Genomic DNA, 17,472 nt, shown 5'->3' with positions numbered 1-17,472 from the left:
GCCTGGCCCCTGTGTCAGACCTTCAGGGTACTTGAGCCTTCTTTCTTTAGGGTAAGAGCCCCCCATCTTTGGCCTCCTCCTCTCTCTGAAGTCAACCGCTCTGACTGGTCGTGGTCAGACGGACACCTGTGTGTGCCAAGCACTGCTCTAGACACTGCAGATGTGCCAGGGCCCTCAGAAAGCCCTCAGGCCGGGGAGACCACCAGGTGGAAGATGTGCCCACCTGCCCCGCATCTGATGTCTGCGATCTGGAGCCATTCTTCTGCAGAAACTGGCATTTGCAGGAAGATGACAGCCCCTGAGATCCACCAAGGCCACTCTAAGCTTACACTGGGGCCTGGATGGAGTCTCACCTTCTGTCTATCCTATTGGGTCAGGGAGGCAGCTCCCAACCCAAGAGAGCCCTCCAGCTGCCCCAGTGCCTCCCCAAGGAACCTGCCGGATGAGGGCATGACTCCAGGGTACCTTGGGCCACCAGCAGTGAGCCTGCCAGAGCAGAGAGGGTCTTGTGTAGCCGAGTCCTCCTTGGCGCTGCAGTGTGGGCTGCCTCTGGTGGGGCACAGGGGCCTACCGAGCCCCGGGGTGGAGGTTTTGACCCTAGTACTGTGTGGCATGCTGCTGTTGTCCCGGCACCGGGTGCAGGTTTCAGACAGGCTGACTGGCTCCCCTTCTGCTAAACCGAATGAAGCGTGGAAACCTCCCCTCTGTTTGTGTTCCTTTACCACACTCCATTAATACAGTTGTTTTTAAATATTGCCTCTAACTGTATTCAGAACCGTATCACACAGTGTTAGGATTTTGTTTCAACCATCAAACATAGTTGAGGAAACTCAAGAGAAGGAAAGGCTGATGTATTTACCGGGTTTTTGCTTATGTGTGTTTTTCTTCCTTCCTGATGTCCCGGGGTTCCCTCTTTTATCACCTCCTTTCTGTTGGGAGAACTTCCTCAGCCGTTCTTTTAGGTCAGTCCACTGGCGACAGATCTCTTAATTTTCATTCTTCTGAGCGGGTTTTAATTTCCTTTTCGCTCCTGAGAAGTATTTTCCCTGGGTGTGGGGTTCTGGGTGGAGGTGTCGTTTTCGCCCTTGAAGAATATTGTGCTGCCTCCTTCTGGCCTCCTTGGTTTCTTACGTGAAATTTGCTGTGATTCTAATTGTTTTTTTTCCTCTATAGGAAGCTGTTATTTTCTCTGGTTGCTTTCAAGATTTTTGTCCTTAGTTTTCAGGAGTTTCATTCTGATAGGTTTGGGTGTGGATTTCTTCGGGTTGATCCTGTTTGGGATTTTCTCAGCTTCTTGAATCTGAAGGTTTTATCTTCTGCCAAATTGGGGCAGTCTTAGGCCATTATATTTTTATTTTATTTTTTAGCCCCTCTCTCTCTCCTCCTTCCAGACTCTGGTGACATGAATATTAGATATTTTGGAATAGTCCCACGGGCCCCTGAGACTTCCTCTCTTTTTTTCCGGTCAGTTTTCTCTTCGTTGTTCAGTGTGCGTAGTTTCCGCTGCTCCGCCGTCAGCTTACCGGTTCCCTCCTCTGATCTCTCCGTTCTGCGGCTGAGTTTACCCACTCAGCTTCATATTGCAGTTATTAGACTTTTAAATTATTAAATTCCCACTTAAAATACACATTCTAGTTCTTTGCTGAAGCTTTCAATTTTTTATTGTTTCGTTCATGTTTGTAATCGCCACTGCCGCGTTTTACCACGGGTGCGTTAACATTCTTGCCTCTCCGTCACCTCCATGTCGGCATCCAGCGATTATCCTTTCTCATGCTGTCTGAGATCTTGCCGGTTCTCCGTATGATGGGAGATTTTCAGCTGAAACCTGGACATTTTCATCTTATGCTACGAGACTCTGGACCTTATCAAACCCTTCCTACCAGCAGGCCTTTTCTGACTCCACTCCGGCCGGGCAGAGGCATGTTCACGGTCATCAGTGACAAAGGCAGGCCAACTCGAGGAGAGGAACACGTGCAGCCTCACGTGTTTCGTGCAGCCGCTGCCTGGGAAGTGAACTTGGGCAGCCCATCGTACTCTGCTCTGGCTCTTAGCTGAGTCAGCGATCCCGTTTTGTTCCCGAAGTCCCTCCCAGACGGTCTGCCTGAGTGTTCAGGCAGGTCGGGGAAGCGAAGGCGGGAGCGCTGGTGGGCGCCGTGCCCCTCTGCCCTCCCGGCAGCCAGCGCCGCCGGCAGCCAGCGTAGCTGGCTTCCTGTCCGTAGCTTCCTGTCCCTGCGCAGCTAACAGGCCACTGTCTCCCTTGGGAAGGAGAGCAGGGTGAGGTTTCCAGACTCAGACGGGGGCCAACAGCGAGTCAGGCCTTCTCACTGCGCTTCCTCTTCTGGGCCGCACACGAGGGAGACCCAGCTGGCGTGTTCTGAGGACAAAGTGAGAAGGTGGCGGATCTGCAGTGTGCTCCGGCCTCTCTCTCCTCTGTGACACAGGCGGTGGCTGCCTCTGGAGAGGAGGCTTCCTGCTTGCTCTTCTCACTGTTGCTGTCACAGCGACAGTCGGTGCCACCTGGCTCAGGGAACGGGCTGTGGCTCTTGTGTGCTCCCAGGACGTTGGTTCATGCCCCAGTTGCGGACGGGGCGCTGGCTCTCGGGCAAACGCTGTGGGCTTAGCAGGTACTTTTCACAAGATTCTCATCTCATCACTGTCCTTCTGGTGACATCCTCAGGGGAAACACACATTTGCCCCCCTATACCCACTCGGGGGGCTTTTTCAGAGACTGGTGGTCCAGGTGAAGTAGAGACTGGATGTGGTGATGTGAAAAGGCAGCTGAGCCTTACTCAGACTGGGCTGCCCCGGGGAAAGTCGGGTTTTATTTACGCATGGCACAGAGCCTGTGTCCCAGGTCACTGTCACACCACCTCTTTTGGAATTGGGGGGAAAGTATGTGCCTGGATATACCCCCATATCTGTATGAATCAAAGAACCAGGTTATATTTTGCATTGAGACATGTCCTCCTCCACTGCCTCCTCCTCCTCCTCTGACCCTTTCTCCAAGCTGAACAAAAGCAGGTGAGTATTACATTCCAGTCTCTTCCATCCTGTGCACCTGTGTTACTCAAAATCCAGTAAACTAGGAAGAAAAGTGGATTTCCCTCAAACCCTCGTTGTAATTCCTACTCTGCCACTAACTGGCTGTGCCACCTCGGGAAACTCACCCAACCTTTCTGAACCTCAGCTTCCTAATTGCTACAATTAAAGGGTTGGATCTTCAAGGCCGGCCATCCAAGGGGCCGTCACACTGGGCATCCGTCCAGATTGCATTCTGTCCACCGGGACTTGAACTGAAAAGTTAGAAGCGCCCTTTCCTTGTGCGTAGAACATCTTTGGTCACTCGGGTTCACTTCAGACAGCTTGTAAGAACATTGCTGTCTGCTGCTGCAGAGAGAGGTGCTGGGAATCACTCTGCTCTACACAGTATCAAGGGTCTGGGTAGAAGGGGCCGGAGCTTGTTCTTCAGGCATGTTCTCACCGGCTGGTTCCTCTCCCCACTGACAGATCTCATTCCTGGGGCAATCTGAGCCTACTGAGCAAGGAGGACCCTCAAATGAAACGGTCTTATTGATACAGTAAATTTCTGACTCAAGATACGGAGAAACTTGTTTCTTATTCAAAAACAAACTGGACATTTGGACTTTTAACCTGTGGGTGAACGGGAGCTTCACAAGATGGCATAATTCAGAGTGCCAGGTCTTGTCCACCTAAACAGCAGACAGCAAGCAACATTTGTGTGTGAACAGAGCACTGCCGCGGGAACATGCGTGCCGCAGAGAACTGTGTGCACAGTCAGGCAGGTGAAAGAAGACAAAGGATTTTAAAGGGAAAATGAGGAGGATTAAATTGTTTTGAGGTCATGATCCTCGGCTGCAAGGACCAGTCGCAAGGGTGCCGCTGTCCGAGGCTGGGCAGCAGTTGCTGGGCAGATGTCCTCGCCGCAGTGTGTCTGTGTCAGGTTGCGAGGGCCCTTGTGCAGGGCTGTGGTTTGCAGAGTCCCGCCTGATGGTGGGAAGGCGGGAGGAGGGGGGGGAGCGGGGCAGGGCTGAGCAGCAGGGGGGAGGGGGCTGGCTCCTCAGGGTGAAGGAGCAGGGCCTGCCGAGGGAGAGTCGCGCGGTGGCCCTGAGGGGCCAGCGGGAGCCAGGCTTTCCCGGCGCTTCCCAGCGAGGGGAGCCTCTGGCTTTCTGGCAAGTCGCCGGCAGGGTGGGCGCTTGCTGTTGTCCCGGTGGGTGAGGACGCAGCCGACGTGGACGGGTCGTGGAGACAGCACCGGCCGCTGCACTGGAAGGGCCGATGCATCTGCTGCTGCTTTTTAGTTACGCCTGTGTCCCAGAGACAGTAACAAGGAGCAGGTGGCATTCGTTTGTATAATGTATCTTATTTAACCCACTCTGCCTAAAATAGTATTTCGATCCGTAATCAATATAAAATCGCTAGTGAGATAGTGTGCCTTCCTTGTTGTCCCCAGTCTGACATTCAGTGGCATTTGACACTTGTGGCTCCAACATCTCACGTGCCCAGGGGCCCCGTGGCCAGTGGCCACTGTGCTGGACAAGCAGGTCTGGGGTGAGAGGGCTGGGTCAGGGGCAGTGGTGCCTGGGCGGCTCCCTGGGAGGGTCCTCCTCGTGGGTCCTCCCTCCCTCAAGGAGGATGCGCTGGGTCCCAGTGGGAGGGGCCTCCCGGTCTCCTTAGACGCGGGTCGTGTTGCCTAAGACATGGCCTCACTCTCTGTGGGGATCGGCAGAACAGGCGGGACCCCCTCCGCCACCCCCAGGGTCCCCCTTCCCACTAGGCTGTGGGCTCCTGGAGGAGGGTCTGGCCCACCAAAGAAACTGCATCTCCCTCCACTCCCGTGGGGAGGAGGGGTGGGCAGAAGTGAGTTGGGGAGGTGGGGACAGGCTGAGGGCCGGGGGCATCTCCAGGGGTGTTGGCGCCACTCCCCCAGATAGAGAGACCGCCAGTCTCGGGGACTCAGCCCCCCTCCTGCGATGCTGGATGTTGGGATGTTTGTTTTGACCATTCAGATATGATAATCATGTCAAAAAATTGCTGTTATTCTACCAAAAACCAGGAGTAGACCCGCTGTAAACGCGATAGCCTTGGCACCCTCGAGCGTCCCACCCGTGAGCCTGCTGTATTCTCACTGCCGAGCCGTCTTTCTACAGCCCGACTCTCCGCAAAGCTTGCTTGCAAGTCAAGTGTCTTTTCTCCATGCTGCGTCTGTGTCCTCCTCTGACATAATCAGGGTTTGAGAGGGTCCAATCGTCACAGGCCGATGGCGCAGCCTCCCCCAAGCCTCGTGAGCCTCAGTGTGTCCTGGAACCGGGCATGGGGTGGCCTCACTTTCCTTCCCGTGGGATGAGGTCCTGCAGGGCCATCCTTAAGATCTACATTTCTGTGACTGTGGAAGGTCAGTCACTTAGGACAGACAGGCAGGAGATTTGAGAGGCAGGATGTGGCCGCCCGGGCGCAGGCCCACCGCAGGGACCCCCGGGTCAGCTCCTGGGCGGGAGGCTGCGGCTGGAGGGCCAGCGCCATCCATCCTCCAGCGGCCCCCAGGGCGCGGTGAATGGGCCGTTTGTGTTTCATGGACGCCCAGCATCGCAGGAATGTGGCCCAGCCCCACAGCGGGGTAAGGAGCTGAGAGCTGAGAAATCATAATAAAACACCCCTCCCGGGAAGCACTCGCATGAATCACAGCTAAGGTAATAATAACCCTTTTGGCAAATGCATTTTCTCTGCCCCCAGCCAAAATATGTGCAGTCACACAAAGGGCCCTGTGACCGCTGGCGGCTGCCCTGCCAAGTGGACGCTCTTGCGGTTCTTAAATTCTGTTCTTTTCACAGGGCTGGGTCTGACGAGGAATTTAGAGGACTCTGATGCTTAATGAAACTTTCTGGGGCTGTGTTTATTTAACAGATACCTGTACTTATTGGGGCCCTAGTCAGAGCAAAATAAACTCGTAAAAAATATCTTTATATGGATCTCACTTGTAGTTTCATATTGAACAATTTCTCTCTTTTTGCCCAAGAGAGAAAATACCCTTCAGAACGCTGCGTTGGCAGCCTGCGTAGGTTGAGGATATTGGTCAAGTTCTTCATGTCACACACACGAGGGCAAGGGAAGGCCCAGGCCGGACAGCATCGGTCTGCCCAGCTTGCACATGCCGAGCTCAGACTTGAGACGCTGACCAACGTCCTTGCTGCGGGGACCTGGCCGGGGGCTGCAGTGACGACCCAGGGCAGGTGCCAGCTCTCCCCTCTTTCCTGACTCAAGTCAGCCTGAGGTCACCTGGAGGACTTCACTCTCCTCTCTGTTTCTTTTTCTTTAAAATTAGAAGAAGGGCTATTTGGGCCAGAAATGCAAAGCCCCCTCCTGCCCGGGCCACCTCCCGCGCCCAGGACAGACCCCGCCTGGGCCCATCCCCTGTGGAGCCCCAGGGACAGTTACGCGGCTGCTGCCCCCGAGCCGGCCGGACACTGGGCCATTCCCTCATTCACTCGCTCACCCAACCACTCATTCATTCATTCACACGGCCACTGCTCTGGCTTCTTCACTTGGGCCATCGGTCCACGCGCTCAGAATAAACCTCTTTATTTTACAGGGTTTTGGGTTTTCCCCGTTAATGCCACCCACAGCAGAGCTGGTGTTCCCAATGCGTGGTCCGTAGTCCCTGTGTGCACCAAGGTGCTCGGGGTGGGGGTGACTGCAGGTCACGCTGCTCAGAGGGGCCAGCATCTGCCCAGAAATGCTCTGAGGACCACACAAAACCCCAAACCATGTCCCCATGCAAGCCGGGGACAAGTTTTCCTAAAATGCCAGATGATGTGCTTTCAATTTTACTAGATTTTTCACCACTTCTTACACTTTATCAATTACTGCTTAAAAAGACACAGGTGGCAAACTACCGGACTGTGACAGGAAGTACACAGCTGGTGTACACTGAGGGCTGGCAGGAGATTATGCCGCCAGCCTTGGAGGTGGGCGTGCGTGTCTGTGTCCCGCGTGTGTATTCTACTTACCTGTGCACACACGCGTGGGCGTTAACTTCCCCAGAGCACTTGCAGTGCTCAGTCATCGTAGAAAACTTGGTACACACAGAAAACAAGAAGAAAACATAACCCCCGTTTTTTAACCATATTCTGAGGAACCCTGTGAATATTTTGTGTGTTTTCTTCCAAACCGGTGGCATTTGCACCCACACACCGGTGTCCTGCAGAGGCCCCGAGGCCCGGTGCCGGCATCCCCTACCCTCGAGGGCCCGGCTGTCCTCTCAGGATGTTGAGTGCCCCCCGGGAAGGGCTGCAAACCCCGCTGGCGAGGACAGCATCGCCTGGCCTCCCACAGACCGTGGCCCTGGCCTGACGCCCTCTGCCCGTCCCCTCCAGCGCCGCCGCCTGCCTCACTGTCTCTCGTGCTGAGCAGGCCCTCTCTGCTCCCCAGTGCCCTGTCCCCAGCAGAGGTGCATTCTTGTGGCATCTAGGGCGGGCCCTAGGTTGCTAAGCTCGGTGGCTAAGTACTTTGCAGGGCTCAGTGAAAAGTGAAAACACTGGGCCCCTTGTACGAAAAGCAGGAAAAAGGCTTTTCCTGTGGTCTCTCTCTTGACCTGTCATGGTGTTTTTTTATGCGTTATTTAATGTCCTGCAAGTGCAGACCCTCACAGGAGCCCAGGCCCACCCTGGGACTTGGCACTTGGGGCAGAGGTGGGGGCTGTGTGCCGACTCCCATCCTCCACACAGGTACTGGGTGGGGGCAGAGGACACGTCCTGGGGAGCCCCCGGGGCGGCTGGTGGGGGCTCAGGATGCCCAGGCCCCTCCCAGGCTTCTGTCATTGGCCTGAGGCACCTCGCCCCAGCCCCCCCCCCACAAAGGGCTGCAGAGACAAGCAATCTCTCTAAAATATGTGGGTTCACCTGACGATCGTGTGTTTTGCTATCCTGTCCTTTCATTACCTTTAAAAAAAAACCACTTTTGCAAAACTGTAGGGTGTGATTCTGGCGTGTGAAATGGGTGAAGTTAGGTATAAATCTTTCACTTTGTCCTCAGATTGCCATGCTGTCATGCTTGTCATCTGGCACGGGAGTGGGGGATGCTTGATGGCTGCAGGTGGTCACCTCCAGGGTGACAACTGATGGCACCGGTGAGCACTCCTGCCACATCTGCTGTATTTAAAAGACCCAAGAAAGGGCCGTCCCACAGGGGTCCAGCGGGGCCCTGGGACATGCATGATTGTCACGAAGCTGTTTAGAAGCAAACGCCTCGGGCACACCTAGCATGTGGGCGGGAAGCGTCTGCCGGTGCAGCGAGAGGGACACAATGATAGGAAACACCTGTGCTCCGGGCGAGCCTGGCCAGGCGTTGTTTTATATTTGCGTGTTTTCCTTTCAGTTCATTCAAACTCAATATAGTGGTGAAATTAAGTACATCATCAACCTAAAGCTACCAAACCAAATACATAAATGGTAGGATTTGAAAAATCTGTAATAGCTGGGGTGAGTCTGGCCCCTGGCCAGCCGGGCTGGCTGTACAATGGAGGCAGTGTGTGCATGGGGGCCCCGTGAGCCCTCAGACCACAGCCAGGAGGGCAAGTCTCCACCTGGGGTGGCCTGGGGGTCCGATCTGGCCTGGGGAGGGGCTTGGACGGGGCCCCGAGGGAGCTGGAGGGCTGCTGGGGGCCTCTAACCTGCAGACATGAGCCCCCAAAGCCGGCTGTCGTCAGGCTGGCCGCGGGGGGAGCCGAGGTGCGGGGAGCGGGCGGCAGGATCCGGAGGAGGAAGGTGTGGAAATTTGACACAAATGCGAATGTTTTACCTTCTAAATCACCTTGGTCTTCGCAGTTGAAATTCACCCTGAACTTCCCACCCTGAATGTCTCATGGAGAGGGGGAGCTGGGCTCCTTCTCACTTTCCAAAGTCACAAGTCGTAATTCTTTCTCCCTGCTGCAGCCGGTGGCAGGCTGAGTTCTGAATGTGCTGCTGAGATGGTGTGAAAATCTCTGAGAATATCTTGGGACCTGCCACCTCCACGCCTGCCGGACTCCGCAGAGAAGGGCTGAGTCCTGGGGTGGACTTTCCGAGGCGGTTCTGTTGGGGTTTTGCATTCCTGAGGAGCTCTTTCAGCCATGAGAGCCAAGCTCGCGTCCCCTCAGCTGTGATGCGCTGACCACCTTCGGCCCAGATGACTTCTGAGGGAGCCGAGGCCCAGGAGCACATGGACACAGCCGTGCCGAGCACTCCTCACCTCGCCGTGAGTGCGGTGCCCTGCCACGCTGAGGGCACGGCGGCTTCCTAGGAGCCAGCCTCCAGCTGTTGTCAGATGTTCGTGATGCTTGGACACTCCCTGGTGGACTTGGGGACAGGGACATGTGACCTTGCACTGAACCCAGAGTGGCAGCTGGGGCGACTCATGGTCCCTTGGACTCAGGATCCAGACCCACCCCCAGGCACCAGGCTCCCCCCCCACCTGCCTTCTGGTTTCTTCTCATTCTCAGTCCTCTTACTGCGGCGGGGCAACTGCAGGGGGGCTGCTCCCCCAAAGCTCCCCCCTTTAAGCACTTTAGCTCCATCCTGTAAGTTTTGATATGTTGTATTTTCATTTCATTCTTTTCAAAGCATTAATATTTCCTAATTTTCATTATATTTTTTTCTTTGACCCATTGGTTATTTAGGGATTTATTGCTTATTTTCTTTAGCTGGTTTCCTCTAGAGAATGCAGTGTGAGGTTACAGCCTTTGCTGGTTTCTGAATGATTTCTTTCTTTTATGAGTGTGGCAGATTAAGGATGGCCACAACTTCTTTGACAGTCCTCTTCTCAAGAGGTGGGGGTCTATGGTTCCGTTCCCCTTGCATCTGGGCAAGCTCTATGACTATTTTGACCAACAGAATACAGGGGACTTGATGTTGCATCCTTCTAAGGCTAGGTTGGAAGAAACTTTGAAGCTTTCGCTTTGGTATCTTGGAATGCTCACTTGGGGGGTCAAGGAGGGCAGCCTCTATGTAAGAAGTCTGGCTACCCTGAGACTATAATTCTATGAGGTATCTCAAGCTGGCCATGTGGGGAAGCCACTTGAAGAGAGAGAAGTACTGACCAGCCGCCAGCTATTCCAGCCATCCCACCCCAGGTGTTAGACAGGTGATGAAAGAAGTCATCTTGGTCGTTATAGCCCCAGAAGATGCCACATTCAGAAGAATCGAGGCCCACATGTTTGGCTCCAGTTGAGTTGTGTTTGCATTTCCTGCTGTTTGAACACAATGAGGCTGCAGACATTGGAGGGCAGAGACAAGCTTTCCTTCCTGTGCCTGCCTTGATTCCTGACCTACACAATTGTGAGCATAAACAAAATGGCTTTTATACCACTAAGTTTTGGGGTGGTTTGTTACACAGCAAATAGAAACTGGAACAGTGAATTTGTCCCGTTTATATTTATTATTATAATTATCAATTCATTTTTTTGGTCTTTTATTTCCTCCTCTGTAACATGGAAAAATATTATTAATATAATTTAATTATTAAGTAATATGATATATGTATAGTGCTTACTTAGTACGGTGACATATATAAAGCACTTAAAAAGTTAGCTGGAAGAAAAAAGAAGATGTACATATCTTTACATATTTTCTTTTATTTACTTGAGAATATGAGACAGTTTTTGTCTGAACTTTAATTTCTTGCAGTAAGCATTTTGAAGTGTTCTTTTCATCTGGTTTTTCACTTGCTGTATCTTGATTTAGAATTTTTGTATAGCTTGAGATGCTGGATTTCTTCCGTTTACCCGTCATGGAGTGACAGCAGTTTCATAGGTGTGTTCTCCTTTTGTCCCAAGCCAGTGAGAGCAAAACCCTCGTCCTGTATGCCTGGGCCCTGGGCCTGCTGCCTGAGCTCAGCCCGGGTTTGTGTTCGCCCTGTCTCTGCCGAGCGTCCTCTGGTTTCCTCCAGAGCACCTACCATGAGGTGGCGTGTTGTTTCTTGATTTCAGCATCATTGACCTTTTCTTGTTCTTTATTTTTAGTGGTAGTGAATCAGAGGGAGTGTGTTGTGGGGTGTGTTTTGTGTAGGAATGTACGGCATTTTGGTAAATTTGCATTATTATGCCATTTTTCTTTCTTTGTTTCGCCATCTGAGATGAAACAAAACCCTGTCTCAGCCCTGGAATTCACTGAAGCTAATTAATGGAAAATCTCCGTGGTCCGTTCAGGAGGCAGCTGCGTCTGTTAGTCCAGATGACGGCGGCTCTCACATCAAAGCTCTTGCTTCATCCAAACGTCCGTCCAGCTATAGGGGTGGAGACTCATCGGGAAAGAATTCTCATTTTGTCGGAGGTTCAGGAAGGACTGACATGAATCAAGACCGTTTCCTCAGAATCCTGCAGGATTTCAGTGGTTTCCAGAGAATTAAATACCCTCTTAGGCTCAGGAGTTTTAAATGGAAACATATACAGTTCGTCGTACATACTTGATGGGATAATGGTTCGCTCCTTTGAAAAACGCACGAAACCTACAGAAGCTACCGAGAGCCCTGCGGAGGTCATCTCAGTCCCCGGAGAGGGGAGGCGGGGAGCTTGCTTTAATTAGACTTGGGCTTTCTGTCGCACACGTCTGCGTCTGATTTTCACTCCGAGTGCTTCCGCCTCCTCAGGCACACGGAGGACCGGAGCGCTTGATGTGAGAACACATTTCACACACACGTTGCTGTGTTTACTTACACAGACACGCACTGCACACACACGCAGACCCACACGCTCTCTGGGCCTCGCCATGTGGGGGGCAGATTGCAGCTCCTTGGCCCCCTCTGCTCTTTGTGGAGAGCTGGGTCGCAGTGCTATTTATTTTTACACGGAGGAATTCATCAGTTAAATGTCCAGCCTTGAGATGTGGCTTAGCAGGAGCTCCTCCTGCAGGGCCGGCTCCGTGCGTCACTCTCCACCCGAGGCCTCTCTCTGCTGCTCCTCGACCAGCGGCATTGGCACAAGCTTCCTGCAGCCTTCCTTGTCCAGGGCGAGCAGAGCAGAGGTTGTGGTGTTGTCACTGCTCTGCATGGGCCCTGCTGCTCTGGGGGATGGGAAATACGTATATATTTATTATATATAATATTAGAAGAAATATAGGAGCAAAAACACTAAGTAATCATCTCAAAGTGTAGTGAGATTTACAAGTGATGTTTTTCTTTTGGAGGCTTAGTTCTGTTTTCTAAATTTTTTGCTATGAACAGGTATTAGTTTCTTAATTCAAATGTTATTTAAAAATAAAATGGAACTATTGAAGAAACTGTTTAGTCTGGAATAAGGACGACTTGGGGATACATAATGATTGTCTTAAAATATCTGAAGAAATGTCACATGAAGAAGGGATGTTGACTTTCTTTTTTTTTGCTGCAGAAGGTAAAAAGGTTGCTGCTGTGATTCGGATACACTGATGTCGGAATTTGGTCCCCAGCGTGGCAGTGTTGGGAGGTGGCCCTAGCTGGAGGGTTTGGGTCGGGGGCAACATCCTCATGGACGGCTTGGTGCCATTTTCGTGGGGGTGAGTGAGTTCTTGCTCTCGTGAGACTGGGTTCATTCTTTCAGGGGTGGATCATTTCCCACCAGAGCAGGTTGTGTTAAAGTGGGATGTACCTCTTCGCATGTGTCAGCTTTGCCTTTGACCTTCCACCATCCCATGACCAGTGGGGAAGCCCTCCCCAGGAGCCCAGCAGGTGCTGGCACCGGCCCCTTGAACTTCCCAGCCTGCAGAACCATGAACTAATTAAACCTCTTTTCTTTGTAAATTTCCCCATCTCGGGTATTCTATTAGAGCAACACAAAATGGGCTAAGATAGATGGGGAAGCCAATTATAACTGACACAAACAGAAAAACCCAAGCTTTCTATTAGCAAAGTTGTTGATACATGGGATGGGTTGACTCAGAGGGCTGTGTTCTCTGTCACAGGAAGACCATTTGGCAGGATAGGGTGGCAGCAGGACTTCACGTGTAGAAGATGGTCGTGGTGATGGTGGTGATGATGATGATGGTGATGATGGTAGTGATGGTAGTGATGATGAGGGTGATGATGGTGGTGGTGATGGTGATGGTGGTGATGGTGATGATGGTGGTGATGATGGTAGTGATGATGATGGTGATGATGGAGGTGGTGATGAAGGTGATGATGGTGATGATGGTGGTGATGATGGTAGTGATGATGATGGTGATGATGGAGGTGGTGATGAAGGTGATGAAGGTGATGATGGTGGTGATGATGGTGGTGATGATGGTGGTGATGATGATGGTGATGATGGTGGTGGTGATGGTGATGGTGGTGGTGATGGTGATGGTGATGGTGGTGGTGGTGATGGTAATGACGGAGGTGGTGATGAAGGTGATGGTGGTGGTGATGGTAGTGATGATGAGGGTGATGATGGTGGTGATGGTGGTGGTGATGATGGTGGTGATGATGGTGATAATGATGGTAGTGATGATGAGGGTGATGATGGTGGTGATGGTGATGGTGATGATGGTGGTGATGGTGGTGGTGATGGTGATGGTGATGGTGGTGATGGTGATGGTGATGATGGTAGTGATGATGAGGGTGATGATGGTGGTGGTGATGGTGATGGTGATGGTGGTGATGGTGATGGTGATGATGGTAGTGATGATGAGGGTGATGATGGTGGTGGTGATGGTGATGGTGATGGTGGTGATGGTGGTAATGGTAATGATGGAGGTGGTGATGAAGGTGATGATGGTGGTGGTGATGATGGTGGTAACGATGGTAGTGATGATGATGGTGGTGATGATGAACCTTAAAGTCCTTAACAACTTTAACATCCTTAATGTTCACGTTATCTTAACAATGAGCAAAGCATTCCCTTCCTTACCCAACTGACACTTGCACCAACTCTCTGGGAGTGTGTTCCGCAGTTACTACACCCAGAAGAGTGAATGAGCCTGAAAGACGTGGTCACTGCTGACCCAGAGGCAGAGCTGGGAGTTGACCCAGGCCTTTCACTCCCCAGCCTCGGGCTCTGTCCCTGGAGAGTGGCAGCTCCTGTGCAAACCAAAGGCCTCTGGAAAGGCACTTTCTGTAGAGCCCACTGCACAAGCCTGTGGTTTAGGGAAATGTGGGCACAGTCTGCACCCCCAGGACTGGGGCAGTGTGGGGTGAGGAGTGGGTTTCAGGGACGGAGGTATGGGGAAGGGTGTTTCTGTGGGGGAGCTGTGGTTATATATCTTGGGACCTTCCCCTCCCACAGCAGTGGGGACAGGTGACTGTTCCCCAGAACGGGCTGAGCCCCATCCAGGACCCTGTGCTGGCATCCTGCTGACCCCCCACATTGTAGCCTGGCCTGTGGATGTGCAGGCATCCCTGGATCCTCAGGGTCCCCAGCCTCTGCTGTCCCACGTCTGCTGTGGCTTCATGCCCCACCCCCTCCACCCTCTGGCCCAGACTGCCTGTCCGACCAGACACCTGTGTCCACCTGCCCCGGTCACATCACCCCCCATCCTGACGCCCGTTCCTCCCTTGGGCTGGGGTGCCTGATGTCCTTTGATCAGGGTCTCTGCCACAGCCCTGCTGACGCTACTTACAGTTGAGGGCGAGGGCGACGGACGTCGTGTATGGTCTGGCAGGGAGCAGGCGCTCAGGGTGCTCGTGGGGAGAGTGAATACAGGAGGGAGTGAATGAATGAATGAATGGCATTGTCCAGGGTCACACGGCTCCTTGTGGCAGAGCTGGGATTTCTGTCACTCAGCAGGTGTCTGCTGTCCCCACCTGGGCCCCACGTTCAAAGCAGGGGCCACAGCGGCCGACAAGACAGGCACAGGCCCTGCCACCCGGGAGCAGGCAGCCGGCCTGAACGCAGGCCTGAGGACTCCTAGCCCAGTGCTCTTCCCAACACGCTGCAGAAGGGTGAGGGCCGATATGGCCTGCGGGTGATGCTGCGCCTTTGGCTTGACTGTGTGAAGTGCCACCAAGGGCCCGGGCACCCCCGGCCCCAACCTGTGTGGTCACCAGCCTGTGCAGTCACCAACATGTAGGGCTCCACGTCGTCTACCCCTTGTCTCCCAGAGGCCACCGCAAGAAGGAAGACCACAGTGGGGGACGGCTGGCCAGCCCCTCGGAAGGCCCGAAGGCCTGGGGGACAGGAGAGGGAGGCCTTGCTCCCATCAAAGGGGCGGCCCGGCCAGCAGTGACGTGCAGAGCTCCAGACAAGCACGGCAGAGCCAGCCTGGATGTTGAGCAACAGCTCCAGATCTCTTTGTTTCTCCACTTCTTCCAAAGTGGCAAAAGATCAAGGCCCGGGGCTTGAAATAATAAAAGGGAAATCGCTTGCAGACTGTGCATCTGGAGGCCAGAAGGGGTTTAACAGCCATGCTCCGGGGAGTGGGGGAGGGTGGGTCTGGCCGCAGATTCGTAAACTCCCCTCTGTGGCTCCGAACCCAGCGGCCGCCGTCCAGGCCTTGCGGCAGCCCCTGCCCCTTGTCAGCAGGGCCGGTGGGCACAGGCTGCCCAGGGCCTCTCTGCACGCTCCCCATCCTGCCACCCCTGGGGTACCCCTCGCTCCCACGCTGAGTCCTCAGGCCGGGGTTAATGAGGACCTACTGTAGGGTCGCGGGAGTCTGGCCGGTGACATGTGCAGACACATGTCTGTAATTACCAGGCTGAGGAGAGCCAGCTCCCAGGGCACCGTGGATGTCCCTGTGGACAGATGAGACAGGCGGCCTCCTGGGGGCAGAGCCGCACGGACGTCACCACGGCCACGATCAGAGACGTGGAGGACTCAGTGGTGACCGGCTTCAGAGAGTGGAGGCTGCTCTTCGCCTGTCCGTCCCCAGGTCTGACCTCTGGAGGCCTGTGCGGGGAGGGGTTTCGGCAGCAGAAGATTCTGTGGGCTGAAGTCTTCTCAGTAAAGCCAGTGAGAGGGGACCCTGGAGTCCTTGGGAAGCGGGGCAAGTGGAGAGGACCTCCTGTTGTCCCCTCTCCGCCTGTGACTGCCCAGAGACCCCCAGCGCATGGGGGCTGGAAGGAAATTTTCACAACTGGGCCGTGCTCATGCCAGCAGGGGACAGTGCGGGTTGCGTGGCATCTGCCCCCGCCTGGCCCACCTGGGGCACGTCACGTGCCTGTACGGCTGGCCAGGTAGTGTCGCTTTCCCTGCTGGACAGAAGCAGCCCGTGTTGGGAGAAGGTCGGGGGGTTGTTTGAGGTCGCCCAGCTCGTCAGAGGCAGAGCGAGATTCAAATCCACCTTCCCTGACAACCAACACTCGGCCTTTCCAGGACTCCCGTCTCCTGGGTCTGGAGCGGATGAATTACCCAAGCGGGTCCAGATCCTTTCCCAGAGCATGTTTTCCAAAGTGCAGTTTGGAACCCGTCACTCCCCACCTTGCAAGCTGGCACTTGCTCCCCTTTCTTGGTGGTTCTTTTGGATCCTGGAGTGACAGATGACCTGGGAGGCTGGGGCTGCTCACGGTCCCCGGCGGGGGGGCAGGCAGGACGGGTGGGGTGAGCGTGTCCCCTCCGAGAGGGTGGATGGGGAGGCCCAAAGCCAGTCTCGCCGGCTCCACTCGAGGCCACGCGCTGGGCCCGCCTTGGTTTTCAGACCACTCCCAGGAGGGGCTGCGTTTCCCTTTGCCTAGAAGGCGGGACAGCGCCAACAGTCGATGGTGCTGGGTCACTTTTTACTAAGTGAAATTACCAGAGTGTCCTGAGGAGGCCTTATCCTGGGATGGCTTTGCCACCCTCCCGAGCTTTGGTTTTATTCCTCTGTCCATGGTGGTGGCCAGGAGGGATCTGCCCGTGTCTCTCTGTGGCCACAAGCTCTTGCTATGGCCCCCAGCAGGTCACCCTGTCACTTGGGGAGCTCTTCTCACCAGCTGTACCTGTCAGGGAGGGTGGGGGTTCTAGCCAAGCTCTCTGTGGCCTCCACCACTGCCCCACTTGCCTCACCTGCCCAAAGTCACAAAGGTCCCTGTGCATGAGTTTTTGCCGAAGCCCCTTGGGGAGAAGCAGTCCCAGGCCCCTGCTGCAGTCTGGGATCCTGACCTCAGGTTGGACTTGGCATCAGTGTGATGCCTGTTACTTAACATCTCCCGGCGTTAGGTGCTACTCTCTACTTTCAGTGCTGTAAACAGCACATTCTCAGGCCGGCGCGGCGGCTCACGCCTGTAATCCCAGCACTCTGGGAGGCCGAGGCAGGAGGATCGCTTGAGCTCAGGAGTTAGAGACCAGCCTGAGCAAGGGCGGGACCCCGTCTCTACTAAAAATAGAAAAATTAGCTGAGTGTGGTGGCAGCGCCTGTAGTGCCAGCTACTCGGGAGGCTGAGGCAGGAGGATCGCTGGAGCCCAGGAGTTTGAGGTTACAGTGAGCTATGATCACGCTGCTGCACTCTAGCTGGGACCTCAGAGTGAGACTCTGTCTCAAAAAAAAGTGTATTTTTATTTCCATATTTATTTTGTCATTTTAATGGGGTTTGTGGCAGAAGATATAAATGCTTTAG

This window comes from Lemur catta, chromosome 8 (genome assembly GCF_020740605.2).
Source record: "Lemur catta isolate mLemCat1 chromosome 8, mLemCat1.pri, whole genome shotgun sequence".
Lineage (NCBI taxonomy): Eukaryota > Metazoa > Chordata > Mammalia > Primates > Lemuridae > Lemur > Lemur catta.
The sequence above is the reverse complement of the archived record's forward strand: the minus strand, read 5'-3'. Positions refer to the sequence as shown.